Here is a 17,641-nt window from a genome sequence, read left to right on the forward strand (position 1 = left end):
TAAATCAGTTAAAGAATTTTTTTCTTTCAATCATGACCCAAAGGAGAAATAGGGTCAGAATTTGGACATTTAAAGAAAAAAAAATGAGAGAGAGAGAGTGGGCGGCTCAGTCAGTTAGGCACCCAACTCTTGGTTTCAGAGCAAGTCATGATCTCAAGGTGGTGAGATCGAGCCACATGGGGCTCCAGCCTCTGTGCAGAGTCTACTTCAGATTCTCTCTTCCCTCTCCCTTTGCTCCTCCCCCAACTCTCTCTCTCTCTCCTCTGTGTGTGTTCTCTCTCTCTCTCTAAAATAAGTAAGTAATATCTTTTTTAAAAGTTAAAAAAAAGAAGAAAATGGAGGAAAATCAGAGAAGACAGTAGAAATATATGAGGATCGGGCAAGCAAACAATAATATTAGACAAATTCATACACATATACATACAGAAAGCTATTTTTACTTATTTCAGTTTGTGTGTGTATATATATATTCACACCATCTTCAGTCATTTTAAGTCATTACATCATATTCTATATGTGGTAATTCTATCATTTCTTTAGTCACTGCAAGACAATACTGCAGTGAAAACCCGTTTTTGTATGGCTCCCAGTGTTTTCTATAGAAGTTGCCAGGAATTGAAGATACTGAGCCACAGAATACAAGCACTTTCAGAATTTTAGTAAATGCTATCAAATAACCCTTCACTGTCAGTAACCTTTACTGGAACAATAATTTAAAAGCATGTAAGTACTAAGCATTACACATGCCTAGACATTATTGCTCTTCTAAATAATGGAAAATACACAACAATTAGCTCCATCTCATTAATAGAAAATAAGTCAGAAAGAAGTAACTGAGTTCATTATATCTCTTAGGATTAGGAACAAATAAGCTTCAACCATTCATTGAAAAAAATATTCATCTAGTCTATTATTGGCCAAGCACTCTTCTAATTATTAAGGATAGGACAGTGAATAAAACACAGTCTTTGCTGACAAGGAATTTACACTCTAGCTGGAAGGGACAGTCAATACACAAGTAAATGAGTGAATACAGACTATGACTCATGGCGACAGGTGTTATGGAGAAATATAACTAACCCTGGGTAAAGGGGTAAAGGCTAGTGGGATGTGAGGCTTGGTATACTGGTCAGAGAGGGAGTTTCTGATAAGGTGACACCTAGATAAAAACTGGAGAACGTAAGAGAGTAAGTCACGTGGATATCAGTGGGAATGGCACTGCAGGTTGCAGAAACAGCAACAAATCCAGTGTGGCTGAAGGGAGGGAATGAGGGGAAAGTGTGAGAAGAGGTCAGGGGTTGCAGGGACCCAATCCATAGGGTCTTTGAGTTTTACTCTGAGTTACAGGGAAGATTGTGAGCACAGAAGTGACATGATCTATCTTTCAAGGCAATTCCATTAAGAAAAGAGTCCAAGGAGGAACCCAATGTCCCAATAACTGTAACAGTCCTGGCCAGATGTGGCAATGGCTGGAGTTCAGAGGTTAACAGTACGCGAGATGGACATGGTCAGGTTCTTTCATTTTGATCAGATTCTCGTCTTTCCTTCTCTTCGTACGCATACATTTTTTTCATTATAAATGCACAGAATATTTTCACATGCACAAAAGATGCACATCAAAATATAAGCAACAATCAATGAAAAATGAACAACTGGAACTAAGTTTTCCATACAGTGTCCTTCCATTGTCTTGGAGTAGACAAATGCAAAGGTCAATCATGTTGATTTCTTAAACTCAAATGTAGGTTGTTTTCTGCCTGCAAAAGCCCAAGTGAGCCCAAGTCCTTTTACTTCCTTGCCAGAATATTAGTGTCCTCAGCATACAACCAAGAGAAGTGTCTATGGGTGGTAGCTACTAATAGCAAAGTGGGTCTTTGAACAGTGATTTAATAATTCTCTATTGCCAAAAGTCCCATAAACAATGACCATGGAAACACAGATAAATTTTACTTTTATTAGAAGGTCTGACCAAGCATCAAAATCTCCCTTGAGAAGAGTTCATATTTACAGGTGAATACATATTCTGAAGGACAGATAGGCTTACTACACTGAGCCATCAACCATTTCGATTTTTTTATTTTCAATCTATGCAGTGACTCTGGAGGGGATAGGAAAAACAAGAACAAAAATAACAGGACGGTGCAAATTCAGCAGCTCTAATAAGAGGCTTTTCCCTGCCAGTTAATTTCTCAGGAGAGGGCAAGTCCTCTTTTCTCCTGGACTATTTCCTCCTGATCTTACAAACAAAAAATGGCTAATACGTATTGAGCATTTATTATATGCCTGGCAATATATGTCAAGTCCTAAGACTCAACATAAACTAGCTTTCTTGATTATCACAGTAATCATGATTAACCCCATCTTAGATGAGGACATTGCAGCCAGAAATGGTAAGCAACGTTCCCAAGGTCTCCCAACAGGCCAACAGGCAGACTCCGGCAGTATGACAGCAGAGACCCCTCGCCCAGTATGCCACACTCCTTCCTACCTACTTTTACGAGGCTGTTCAATGATGCTCTCGCAAACTATAGCCTACCTTCCTCTGTGGTTTCATTTCTCCTGCTCAACCTAATCTTTCGCATTCCAGACTTACTGAAAGGGTCTTTCTGCCTTTTCTCTAACAGGATGTCATTCAATTCCTCTCCTGTTTCAAAACATGAGAATTCACTTCTAAGAGAACATATTAAAAATCAACATGTAACTGACAAGGGGCTGTAGCCCTTGAAGGGGCTTTACCTTCCTATTTGTTACACCATCGAATCTGCTCTGGCAACAAAATTGTTAGGGCACAACTAATCTCATTTTTAGCAATGGCCCTTCTAATAAAAACAAAAATATAAATCATTTGATATGTGTGGATATACACATAAATAGAAGTTTCCTACCCCCACCTCCACTCAGCCGTCCTCTTTACCATCGTGACAGCTGCTAAGTTTGCCCCATAATGTGTGATATTCCTTTTAATCAGGTCTATTTCTCTCTGAACTTGTCTTTCATGGATGAGAATCTAATTACCCTTAGATCCTGTTATTCTCTTGTCTTGTCTATGTCAGCTGCTCTAATGAACTCACGGTGACAGGAAAAAGATAAATTAAGATCACTGGAGAAAAGGGGAAATAAATAGGAAGATGAAAAAACTCTTGTGGACCAAATAAAGTTGTAAGTCAGATGTTTTAAGGGAATTACATTTTACATTTTGTTTATCAGGACCTGCTTTTCAGAGAACTCATAATTTTATTTTCTTGGGCATTTTTTTTTTCAGTTGATATCTACATTGTTTGGCCTACCATAAGGAATATAGATTCAGGAAGCAGAAAGACTTTTAACAAAGTCTCTGCCACACCCTAGATGTGTGATCCCTAAGCAACGTATTTTAACTTATTTTAGCTCCAGTTTCTTCATCTATAAAATGGAGGCAAACACATACAAAAAAAGGTTGTCATAAAGAATATATACATAAATGAATTATTTATATAGAGAGAACCTAGGACAGGGTATGGAATGTAGGATACACACATGTAAGCATATACATGCTTAGTTGTTATAAATTACAGCTCCTCTTCCATGTTCATTCATAGTCACTTAGTGTTTTTTTTTTAATTTTTATTTATTTATGATAGTCACACAGAGAGAGAGAGAGAGAGAGAGGCACAGAGACATAGGCAGAGGGAGAAGCAGGCTCCATGCACCAGGAGCCTGATATGGGATTCGATCCCGGGTCTCCAGGATCGCGCCCTGGGCCAAAGGCAGGCACTAAACCGCTGCGCCACCCAGGGATCCCCACTTATTGTTTAATATGGATTGTATAAGTATACTTGGGCATTTATATACATAAATTTGGACACCTTGTGTAGAGAAAAAATAACTTTTATTAGGAAAGACTATATATATCTACAGACAGAAAGAATGATTTGAAGGATTAGTTCACTTCTTGTTTAATAAAGAGAGATTTTAAAAAAGGCAAGTCCAAAAATGCCATACTTCAAAATGAGAAGTTCTAATATTATTTCAGAAGAATTTCATTAAGTTCTGATGATTAAAAAATATAAATGAATACGTATGGATGTCAAATCTAGGTCTAGGCAAGTTGAAGAAGACAATATAAGCTCTAATAAGGTTTTCGCATCCTTAATTGATTTCCAATAAAATAATTTTTATCAAAATACATCTTTTATTCATGTTTCTCAGTATTCATTCAGTAATATTTCCATCTGGTAAAAGATTTGTCAAGAAATATTGCCAGTGAATGCTAAAATAGGGGAAGACTCTGCTTTAGATATAAACTCTTTTGTGCCAACACCTACTTCACCTGGCTAATAAAGGTCCTATCTGCGTGGGAATATACTACATAACAGTGAAAGGTCTTGAATTTACTTCAACTAAAGGTACTAGTTTTTTTTTTTTTTCTTTTTAGAAATGAAATACATTCTTTGCTAAGGCTTCTAGGACTAACCATTTGATGGTGGGAAAGTTACTCAACAACCAACCACTCATGTTCCTCATCTGCAAAACAGGATCAGACTAGATTTTTCTCTGTGATTCTCCCAACTTTTTTCACATTTATTGAAATGGTGTCAAACAATTACTTATTCTGTAAATATTTTACTCTGTTTAAAAAAAAACAGTATTGAAAAGGGAGTCAGAAGAGGGAGAGAGAAAAAGTATGAATATTCATGGCCCTTCCACAGAGGATTTATAACCAGCTAGGTGCATGAGGGAGGCAGCGAGGCTCCACCTATGGTTCCACCTTCTTTCCAGGAAAGCATGAAGCTGCATCTCAGAGCCCCAGCACTCTCACTGGCCATGTTGAGCATGTAAGATCATCTCATAAATTGACAGCAGAATGAGAATGTGGGCACAACTCACTTTCTCTAATCACTATTACTGGGAAAGAATAGCAGTGCTCTTCTCCTACTAAGAGACATTTTTGGTTTCTCTATGAAACAGAGATCACAACACTTCTGACATGTAATTATTACTTCAGATGATTTTGAATCCAGTTCCAATAATCATATTTAAATTGCTTGATTCTCATACTGGACCAGCTTCCCTGGGTGATTTCCTGCTTCTAAGTCTCTAATTTCAGCAATTTTGGGTAAAGAACAGCACCGACTTTGAGGTGGAGGTCTGCCTTCTTATTCCTATTATTCAGTTGCAGTGTTCACGTGCAGTTTCATTTCACCTTTCTTATTTCTGAAGTTTATGATAATCTTGCTTTTCTTTTTGATTCATTTCTTAATGAAAGGGGAAAGCCATCCTTTCATTCCCCAATCTTTAATTTGTCCAACTTTCAAACTTATGTTTTATTATTTTTAAAATTTTTTAAAGATTTTATTTATTTATTCATGAAAGACACAGACAGAGAGGCAGAGACACAGGCAGAGGGAGAAGCAGGCTCCCTGAAGGGAGCCTGACACGGGACTCGATCCCAGGACCCTGGAGTCATACCCTGAGCTAAAGACGTCGCTAACCACCCAGGCTGCCCCAAACTTATGTTTGGCATGAAGATGTCTTGTTATTTTTCTATCACATAATGCAGAGTGCTTTTTTTCACAGCTTTAGAGAAGTTACCATTATTTTGCTTTCCTTACTTCTGTCTTTGAAAATCCCCTAAATGTCTGCAATTTCACATGGGCACAAGAATAAAGTAAAATTTGAAACATAAGCATCCTCTCTGCTGATCTTGACTATCTAGTGGGAGTTTCCGTTGTGTGACACAAAAGTCTTAATTAATTCATGGCAAATTTCTATTTCTGGGGAAATACTGGTTCTAATAGAAGAACATAGAAATGTCATGTAAATATTTGGGGAGAGGGGAGGCAAAATCCTGAATATTCTTTTTTTCTTTTTTAAGATTTTATTTATTTATTTATGAGAGACACAGAGAGAGAGAGAGAGAGTGAGAGAGAGGCAGAGGGAGAAGCAGGTTCCTTGCAGGGAGCCCGACGGGGGACTCGATCCCAGGTCTCCAGGATCATGCCCTGGGCCGAAGGCAGGCGCTAAACCACTGACCCACCCAGGGATCCCTCTGAATATTCTTCTTGTACATTTTACATGTGTTAGTTTATTTAAAATTGGAATGAATGAAATTATAACAAAGATATAGAGTCTGAAAAGGAGAAGAATCATAACCAAATACACAAAAAAGTTGTTTTATAAGTTTAGTGGTGTCTAATATGTTCACAGCATTTCTAGAATTTCCTCTTTTAAAAAGTCCGTTTTATCATTTTCTGTTTATTTCCATATGTGTGTATATATACATACATTTCATACACACATTTATGCGTGTGTGCATACATATACATATTTCTACCAGTGCTCCAATGCCTCTTGTCCCTCATCAGTGCCTGACCCTCCCGGTCTTGACTTTGTAGAGGACCCATCCTACTACTCACCAAGTTCAAGATTGGGGGATATACTGAGCTCCAAAATGGCTCATGTCTCATTCAAGATAATTTGTGAAGCACAGACATGCTTGACATCAGCATTCAATCAGGCTACAAAAACGTAATACTGACCTATTTTTAGGAACACAAGACAATGCACCAATTTTCATTAGCCCGACTGTTCAGTTGTCACCAAAGATTCAAATACAGAAAAAAAGTGCTGCTGGAGATGAAAAGACAGATGAATGGGAGATCGCAAACCCAGAGTTGGCAGACTGTTGCTCTCTTTTTTTGCAAGTTGCTTCTCTCTGACCTCTTACCTTGTGATTCTCAAGCTGTCTCCCTTCTCCCATCAGTTTTTTTTCCCCCACATAGGAAAAGATAAATTAGTTCCACATTCTTTTCCTTTTAAATTTGCCTGCTGGAATTAAACTGAGATCATAACTGGAGTTCATACTTCTCTTAAAACATAGAACAAAACCATTTTCAAAATATGATTATAAAGTAATGCTCTTGATTTTAAACTTTAATTTTGTTTATTTATTGCATTGTAAAGTTGGTTCTGTATTCTGTAATATTTAAACTTAGTAAGTAATAAATAGGACAAGGTAGCTCAAATTTTAAAAATAGTGCATCTTTTATTTTTGTAAGATTCACAGTATCCAATTTCTGCCAAAACATTCCTTAATGAGTTCAATGTTTCAGCATAAATCACAAAGAGTTAAAATAGTCGTGCTCAAATATTGATAATTAACTACACTGATCTACAGATTTTCAGTATCAACCAATTTACAAAATAAAGACGTGACATTTTTGTTCTCAGAATCTCCAGGGGGCAAAATTAGGTTACACCTGAGATCACCAAGGGGCCACAACATAATGATAAGTGCACTTTATCACTGATAATGCCACAGAGGTGGACTGACCACGTCATCTTCCTACAAGTTTACCTCTGCACTATATGCCCTTCTCTAAAGCTCTAAACCTAGAAACTTACCCTCTCCCAGCAAATTAATGCCTCATCTAATCTGGTCAAACAAAGAATAATTCCAAAACACATGGCATAAGTATTAGGCCATGCCACACAAAGATAATAAAGAATATTTTAAAATGGAGAAAACATCTATATTCTACTTTAATACAGAGACTAGAGATCAGACAAGAAGCCCATTTGAATATCATACAAAACCAAGAAAAAGGAGTTGCCTATAGAGCCCAGTCACCATAAAAATTTCACATCACTGCTATGCCTCTATGTTTGGCCCAGAATATGTAGAAACTTCTGTTCTCTGATATTACACCTACACAGAGATTGCAGTCACTTAAATGACATTGTTTGGAACGTTGGTCTGCAAATTTTCTCACCAACAACCCCATATATAGTCCTACGTGGACACCTATCACTTCAGCTCAGAAGTCATTAGGCCAGGATTTCTCAGTCTTGGCACTGTTGACATTTGGGCCAGATAATTTTTCATTGTGCATTTAGGATGCTTAGCAGTATCCCTGGCTTCTACCCATTAGTGCAATAGCACCTCCCTGAACCTAAAATGTCTTCAGACATTGCCAAATGTACTCAGGAAGGGGGTAGCAAGTGTGCATCAAATTGCCCTTGGTTGATAACCACTACCTTAACTAAACTGGTCACATGGTCTAACCTAAACATTTGAGGCCAAGAAGTACAATTCTCCCATCTATTTGGAAGGCAAGGAAGCAGAGGCACTTCATGACTATCTCAAGGACTATTTCTTTTTCTTTTTTTTAATTTATTTTTTATTGGTGTTCAATTTACTAACATACAGAATAACACCCAGTGCCCGTCACCCATTCACTCCCACCCCCCGCCCTCCTCCCCTTCTACCACCCCTAGTTCGTTTCCCAGAGTTAGCAGTCTTTACGTTCTGTCTCCCTTTCTGATATTTCCCACACATTTCTTCTCCCTTCCCTTATATTCCCTTTCACTATTATTTATATTCCCCAAATGAATGAGAACATATAATGTTTGTCCTTCTCCGACTGACTTACTTCACTCAGCATAATACCCTCCAGTTCCATCCACGTTGAAGCAAATGGTGGGTATTTGTCATTTCTAATAGCTGAGGAATATTCCATTGTATACATAAACCACATCTTCTTTATCCATTCATCTTTCGTTGGACACCGAGGCTCCTTCCACAGTTTGGCTATCGTGGCCATTGCTGCTAGAAACATCGGGGTGCAGGTGTCCTGGCGTTTCATTGCATTTGTATCTTTGGGGTAAATCCCCAACAGTGCAATTGCTGGGTCGTAGGGCAGGTCTATTTTTAACTGTTTGAGGAACCTCCACACAGTTTTCCAGAGTGGCTGCACCAGTTCACAGTCCCACCAACAGTGTAAGAGGGTTCCCTTTTCTCCGCATCCTCTCCAACATTTGTTGTTTCCTGCCTTGTTAATTTTCCCCATTCTCACTGGTGTGAGGTGGTATCTCATTGTAGTTTTGATTTGTATTTCCCTGATGGCAAGTGATGCAGAACATTTTCTCATATGCATGTTGGCCATGTCTATGTCTTCCTCTGTGAGATTTCTGTTCATGTCTTTTGCCCATTTCATGATTGGATTCTTTGTTTCTTTGGTGTTGAGTTTAATAAGTTCTTTATAGATCTTGGAAACTAGCCCTTTATCTGATATGTCATTTGCAAATATCCTCTCCCATTCTGTAGGTTGTCTTTTAGTTTTGTTGACTGTATCCTTTGCTGTGCAAAAGCTTCTTATCTTGATGAAGTCCCAATAGTTCATTTTTGCTTTTGTTTCTTTTGCCTTCGTGGATGTATCTTGCAAGAAGTTACTATGGCCGAGTTCAAAAAGGGTGTTGCCTGTGTTCTTCTCTAGGATTTTGATGGAATCTTGTCTCACATTTAGATCTTTCATCCATTTTGAGTTTATCTTTGTGTATGGTGAAAGAGAGTGGTCTAGTTTCATTCTTCTGCATGTGGATGTCCAATTTTCCCTCAAGGACTATTTCAATAGAGCAGTGATTCTCAAAGCTTTTCATAAGGGCACCTGGATGGCTCTGTGAGTTAAGGGCCTGACTCCTGATTTTGGGTTAGATTATGATCTCAGGGTTGTGAGGCTGAGCCCCACATCACGCGCCATGCTCAGCACAGAGTCTGCGGGTCCCTCTCCCTCTGCTCCTCTCCCCTGCCCCACTTGTGCGCTCTCTCTCTCTCTCTCTCTCTCTCTTTATCTCTCTCTCAAATGAACAAATAAATAATTAAATGCTCCCTCTCCCTCTGCCTACTGTTCCCCTTTCTTGTGCTAGCACTCTCTTGCTGTCAAATAAATAAATAAATACATACATACATAAAATCTTTCCTAAAAACTGCTTTTTCATTGTTTTTCTTTCTTCGACAAAGCAAGCTTTTGGATAAGTTAAAATTTCTTTAATTTTCTTTTAAGGCCATTGTCCTTCTTCTGAATTATTTTGGCTATATCCCATTTGTGTTCACAAAATTAAATGACATTAATTTATATACTTTTTTGTAATCTTCATTTTAATTCTCCCTTCTTTCTATAAATTATTTAAGAAATATATGTCTAATTCTCAGGTCATTATATCTATTATTTATTTTTTGATGTGAATAATTTCTTTCTTTTTAAGATTTATTTATTTAATGCATTTATTTATTTGAGAGAGAGAGCACAAGCAGGGGAAACAGCAGAGGGAGAAGCAGGCTCCCTGATGAGCAGGGAACCCCATGTAGGACTTCATCTAAGAACCTTGGGATCACGAACAGAGCCAAAGGCAGACACTTAACCAACTGAGCCACCCAGGTGCCCTTTTGTGAAAAATTTCTACTTAAATGCCTTGAGTCCATAAAATATTATCTTTAATATTTCTAGTTTTTAAATTTATTAATATCTGTGGCCAAATCTACGGTCATTTTTGTAAATGTTCCCTGGGTAGTGGAATTGATGACATTGTCAAAGAGCTAGCTTTATCATGGTTCATTTAATTTCTTTAGTTTCTGATATTAATCTCTGTTGACATTTGTATCTGTTGTGTATGCATATATATATTTGACTTTTCTCCCTTTATCATGGTTAACCAATGATTTTGCATTTTTAAGAGACAGATTTTGATCAAGAGAGGAGGCTGGGAAGATGGGAAGAGGACCCTAAGCTCACCTCCTCCCATAAATACAAATAGGTAATATTCACATCAGCATAAATAACCCAGAAAATGACCCAAAGACTGGAAGAACAAGTCCCACAACTGAGGGTAGAGAAGAGGCCACACCAAAAGAGTAAGAAGGGCAGAGACGTGGTGCACAGCAAAAGTGACCACAACAGTCTGTGGATGGGGAGGGAGCCTTGGGCATGAAGGGGGAAGAGAAACAAACAATCACACTGGGAAACTCACAGGGAGAACACGGATCCCCATAACATTTGGCTTTGAAAGCAAGAGAGTCTGGATTTCAGGAGTTCTTATTACCATCAGAAGGCTTGGTTCTGGGAGAGCCCAGAGGGCCACAGGAAGCTGAGTTCTGCCCTTACAGAGACAGCAAATAGCCCACGGGATTAAAGCATAGAAGCAGCTGTTTGAAAAATGAATGGAGCATACGGCAGAGAGAGTTATTTACTCATCTTAGAGCATGTCCCAGAGAGGCAGAGATCACAGGAAGGCCCCTCCAGGAACAAAGGAGCTGACCAGTACCATTTCCCACCCTGACCCTCAGCATAAACACAGACCACCTACAGGAACCAGCAGAGTGGCAACGTTCACTACCTAATCTGCATACACCAAGCCCCATCCTTCTGCCCTTCAGCTCTTTCCTGGGATGGGGACTGTGGTTCCCCTCCCGCAGAAAACTAACACAAATCTTGCCAACACTGCATCTCCCAATTAGAGTGCTTTATGGGGCTCAGCCTCAGCAGGAGTGGCAGCTGCTGTAGCAGTGATGGTGGGCACTGCAGAAGCCCAAGGTCACCTTGTTAAAATTGTGCACCTTGCCCATGCAGTTCTGGTCCCTGAAACAGCAGCTGTAGGTCTCATTTCCCAAGCAAACCAGACCACACCTTATTAAAAGTGTGCACCCTGGCCAAAGACCAAACACTACCACAACAAAGAAAGCCTCTGCAGACAATTGGACTGAAGGAAAAAGCAGCCAGGATACAACAGCAGAGCACATGCAACATATACAGGAGACTCCCCTTGAAAAACCAGGTTCTAGGGAACAGGGAAACTTCACCACAGGGCATTACAGGACATCTTCTTCATAAGGCCATTACTTCCAAGAGCAAGAGATGCAGCTGACTTTCCTAACAAACAGAAACAGACACATAGAGACAAAATGAGAAGACAGAGGAATATATCCCAAATGAAAGAACAGGCCAAAACCAAAGCAAGAGACCTAAGCAAAATCTATATAATATGCTGAATAAAGAATTTAAAGTAATGATCATAAAGATACTCACTGGATTTGAGAAAAGAGTAGAGGACATCAGTGAGACCCTTAACAAAGAGATGAAAAAGAACCAACCAGACACAAAGAACACAATAAATGAAATTAAAAATACACCTGATGGAATAAATAGCAAGCTAGAGAAAGCAGAGGAACAAATTAGTGACATGGAAGACAGAGTAATGGAAAGTAATCAAGTTGAGAAGGGGAGAAGAAAAGAAATTATGCAAAATAAGAATAGACTTAGAGAACATGGTGCCTCCATCAATAATAATGACATTTGAATGATAAGGATTCCAGAAGAGGAAGAGAAAAGGGAAAAGGGGGTAGAAAGGTTACTTGGAGAAATAATAGCTGAAAACTTCCCTAATCTGAAGAAGGAAACAGGTCTAGATGCAGTGAACACAGAGATTGTCCAACAAAATCAACCCAAGGAGGTCCACACCAAGAGATATAGTAATTAAAATGGCAAAAAGTAGTGAAAAAGAAAGGATTTTTAAAGTGGCAATAGATAAAAAGAAAGTTACATCTAAAGAAAAGCCCATAAGGCTATCAGTGGATTCAAGAGAAACTTTGCAGGCCAGAAAGGAAGGACATGATATATTCAAAGTGTTGAAAGGGAAAACTCTGGCCAAGAATACCCTATGCAGCAGGGCTATCACTCAGAATAGAAGAGAGAAAGATTTTCTCAGAGAAACAAAAGCGAAAGGAGTTCATGACACTAAACCAATCCCACAAAAAATGTTAAAGGGACTCTGAATGGAAAAATCATAAGTAAAAAAAAAAAAAAAAAAAGAAAAGAAAAATCATAAGTAAGAGTAAGAAAAGCAGGAAACAAAAAAGCAGTAACAATAAGCATATATGTAAAAATGAGCCAAAGGAGGGCTCCCGGGTGGCTCAATGGTTGAGCTTCTGCTTTTGGCTCAGGTCATGATCCCGGGGTCCTGGGATCGAGTCCCACATCAGGATCCTTGCAGAGAGCCTGCTTCTCCCTCTGCCTGCGTCTCTGCTTCTCTCTCTATGTGTGTCTCTTGTGAATTAATAAATAAATAAAATATTTAAAAAATAACGAGCCAAGGAATTTACAAAATAAAAGGATATAAAATATCATACAATGTACCTAAAATTTGAGGAGAATAGAGAGTGAGAGCAAAGAATGAGTTCAAACTTAAGTGACTGCTATATGCATAAGATAATATATACAAACCTAACGTGACCACACATCAAAAACCAGTAACCGATATTCAAAGAATAAAGAGAAAGGTATCTAAGTATATCACTAAAGAAAGCCAGCAAACAATGAAAGAGAACAAGAGAAAAAAAGGGTCAGAGGAAAACTACAAAAACAACCACAAACAAGAAACAAAATATCAACAAATACATATCTATCAATAATTACTTTGAATGTAAATGGACTAAACGCTCCAATCAAAAGACATCAGGTGAAGGAAAGGATTAAAAAAACAAGACCTATCCATATGGCACCTCAAAGAGACTCATTTCAGACCTACAGACACCTGCAGATTCAAAGTGAGGGGATGGAGAAACATTTATCATGTAAATGGATACCAAAAGAGAGCCAGGTAGCAATACTTTACATTGGAAAAAATAGACTTTAAAACAAAGATGGTAATAAGAGACAAAGAAGGACACTATATAATAATAAAAAAGACAATTCAACAGGAAGGTATATATTTATGCACCCAACATGGGAGCACCTAAATACAGAAACAGTTAATAACAAACAAATGAACCAATCAACAGTAATGCAATAATAGTAGGGGACTTTAACACCCCACTTCCATCAATAGACAGATAGTCCAAACAGGAAATTAACAAGAAAACAGTAACTTTGAAGGACACACTTGACCAGATGGATTTGACAGCTATATTCAGAACATTCTGTCCTAAAACAGCAGAACATACATTCTTTCCAATTGCACACAGAACTTCCTCCAGAATAGACACCACATACTGGGCCAAAAAAACAAGTCTCAACAAATTTAAAAAGATCAAAGTCATACCATGTATCTTTCCTGAACATGATGCTATACAACTAGAAATGAATCACAAGAAAAATCTGGAAAGAACACAAATATGGGGAGGTTAAAAAACACGCTACTAAAAAGTGAATGGGTCAACCAAGAAATCAAAGAATAAAAAATTACATCGAGAGAAAGGAAAATCAAAATGCAATGGCCCAAAATCTTTGGGATATATCAAAAGTTGTTTTAAGAAAGAAGTTTATAGCAATACAGGCCCATCCCAGGATGTCTGGGTGGCTCAGCAGCTGGGCGGCTGCCTTTGGCTCAGGGCGTGATCCTGGGATCCTGAGATGGAGTCTTACGTCAGGTTCCCTACAGGGAGCCTGCTTCTCCCTCTGCGTGTGTCTCTCCCTCTCTCTCTCTCTCTCTGTGTGTGTGTCTCTCATGAATAAATAAATAAATCTTAAAAAAAAAAATACAGGTCCATCCTAAGAAGCAAGAAAAATTTCAATAAACAACCTAACCTCTCACCTCAAGGAGCTAGAAAAAGAACAAACAAAACCCCAAATCAGCAGAAGGAAGAAAGTAAAGTTAGAGAAGAGATGATTGATATAGAAACTAAAAAAACACAATAGAACAGATCACAATAGAACAGCAGCCGGTTCTTTGAAAAGATCAACAAAATTGGTAAACCTCTAGCCAGACACATCCAAAAGGTGGGCAGGAGTTGGGGGGTGGGGGTGGGATTGAAATGAACAAAATACTAATGAAAGAGGAGAAATAACAAGCAACAACCACAGAAATACAAATGATTGTAAGAGAATATCATGAAAAATTATATGCTAACGACTAGGACAACCTAGAAGAAATGGATAAATTCCTAGAAACATAACCTACCAAACTGAAGTAGCAAGCAAATTGAATCAGTAATAATAAAAAAAAAACCTCCCAAAAAACAAAAGTTCAGGGCCAGATAGCTTCACAAGTGAAAACCATATTCAAAGAATTGTTGCAAAACAATAGAAGAGGAAAGAAAACTTTTAAATTCATTCTATGAAGCCAGTATTACCCTGATTTACCAAAGTCAGGTAAGACCAAAAAAAAAAAGAACTACAGGCCAGTATCTCTGATGTATATAGCTGCAAAAATCCTCAACAGCAAACTAAATCCAACAATACATGTAAAAAATCATTCACTATAATAAAGTGGGATTTATCCTAAGGATTCAAGGGTGATTCAAAATTCATAAATCAATCAACATGGTACATCACATCAATAAGAGAAAGGATAAAAATTATATGATCATTGCACAAAATGCAGGAAAAACATTTAACAAAGTATAACATATATTCATGATTAAAACCCTCAATACAGTAGGTCTATAGGGAACATAGGTCAACTTAATAAAAGCCTTATATGAAAACCCACTGTGAACTTCATACTCACTGGGGAAAAACTGAGTGCTTTTCCTGTAAGGTCAGGAACAAGACAGAAATGTGCACTCTAACCACTTTTAATCAACATAGTAGAAGTCCTTGCCGTAGCAATCAGACAAGAGAAAGAAATAAAAGGCATCCAAATTGGTAGGGAAGTAATAAAACTTTCACTATTCACAGATGACATGATACTACGTACAGAAAATGTGAAAGACTCCACCAAGAAACTACTGGAACTGATAAAAGAATTCAGGAAGATTGCAGGATACAAAGTTAATATATAGAAATTCACTGCATTTCCATACACTAATAATGAAGCATCAACATCTATTTGTGGCTTATTTGTCCTGCAGCAGTTCACCTGCCTTTCCTTCTCCCATCCTTTTTCTGGATACGCCACAGGAGGATCCGTGCCAGAAACAAGCCTGTGAAATACAGAAATGTTTCCAAGCCAACAACTACATGGAATCTAAGTGTCAGGCTGTCATGCAAGAACCGCCTAAGTGTTGTGCTCGCTACCCTAAAGGAAGATTTCTCGTCTGTTCGGGATTTGAGAAAGAAGAGGAAGAAAAGCTGACATCAAAGTAAAGTTCTGCTGAGAAGTTAAATGCTGCACCATGTATCCACCAGGCAAGTTCTGTCTTCCTGACTCTTTCTTCAGGCCAGGTAGCAGCAAATAGCAAATAAAAAAGGCAACTATAAAAGTCCATGAATATGCCATCTATGCAGAACAGATAGAAATACAAATACATTAAATATGTAGAATATAATAAAACTGAGCTGCTAAAATAAATCTGTTAAGTGAAAAAAAAAGAGAAAAAGAAAAGAAATTAAGAAAACAATCCCATTTACAATTGCATCAAAAATAATAAAATACCTAGGAATAAGCCTAACCACAGAGGGAAAAAACCTGTACTCCAAAAACTATGAAACATTGAGGAAAGAAATTAAAATTGATGCAATGAAATGGAAAGACAGCCCCTGCTCATGGTTTGAAGGAACAAATATTGTTAAAATGTCTACACTATGCAAAGCAATCTACACATTTAATGCACACCTTATCAAAAGACCAATAACATTTTTCACAGAACTAGAACAAACAATTGTAAAATTTATATAGAACCAAAGACCCCAAATAGTCAAAGCTATCTTGAAAAAGAAAAACAAAAGCTGGAGCTATCACAGGGTGCCTGGAGTTAAGCATCTGCTTTTGGCTCAGGTCATGAGCTCGATGTCATGAGATGCAGCCCCACGTCAGACTCCCTGCTCAGTGGGGAGTCTGTTTCTCCCTCGGCCCCTCTCCTTGCTCATGTGCATGTTCTCTGTCTCAAATAAATAAATAAAATCTGAAAAAAAAAATGGAGGTATCACAATCCCAGACTTCTATTACTGGGGACTCCTGGGTGGCTCTGTGGCTGAGTGTCTGCCTTTGGTTCAGGCTGTGATCCTGGGGTCCTAGGATCGAGTCCTGCATCAGGTTCCCCTGCCTGTGTCTCTGCTTCTCTCTCTGTGTGTCTTTCATGAATAAATAAATAGCATCTTTAAGAAAACCAAAACCCTAGATTTAAACACCAAAAGGACTGGGTGTTATTCTGTATGTTGGCAAATTGAACACCAATAAAAAATAAATTTATTATTAAAAAAAAACACCAAAAGGATTTAAATCTTGGGTCCCCTCCCTCTTCAGGGGCTTTGCACTATCCCTAGCTTTGCACTAGCTTTGTACTTTGTACTAATAAATTTGCTGCCCACCACTCTGCGTGGTCTACCTCTTTATTCTTAGAATCAGTGTGACCAAGAACCTTGGACACTAAAAAGGAAAAGAAAAAACCCTGCAACACTAACATTTCTAAGGGGAGAAAGACAATTTAAGAGAAGGATGGGAAAGCAAATGTTCAGTAGACCGTGTCTGCCGTGCTGTACAGAGGCAAGGGGACACTGAGAGGAATTTAACCACCAAGCCGTGCGGGGAGCTTCCCCAGCCTCCACACTCTTTATAGTTCTTGGGTGATAGTTCTCCTCCTAAAGCAGGCCCTCTACCTAAATGTGTTTACGCAGCTAATGGGGAAGAAAAGCTCTTCCTGAGTCTTTTGGACCCTGAGGGACTTCAGCTCCCAAGTCTTCCACACACCAAAGTGGCACATTGGGGAGAGGCTCATTCCCTTTCATTTCACGATAGTAAAACTCCTTCTGCCAGGGTAAGAAGTTTTCAAGATAACCAGCCATCCACAAAACTGAGTGTCCCAGTGGCTTAGAATTTTAGTGACTAGATAAGTCCTCAAATATACAGAGCAAAATTTTATGACTAATAAAGCATTTGACTGTCTTGTACTTAGCTAAGTTGAATGATCCAAACTTGGAAAAAAAAATATCTGAGCCATAAAATTTTATTT

This window comes from Canis aureus, chromosome 20 (genome assembly GCF_053574225.1).
Source record: "Canis aureus isolate CA01 chromosome 20, VMU_Caureus_v.1.0, whole genome shotgun sequence".
In the NCBI taxonomy this organism is placed as follows: domain Eukaryota; kingdom Metazoa; phylum Chordata; class Mammalia; order Carnivora; family Canidae; genus Canis; species Canis aureus.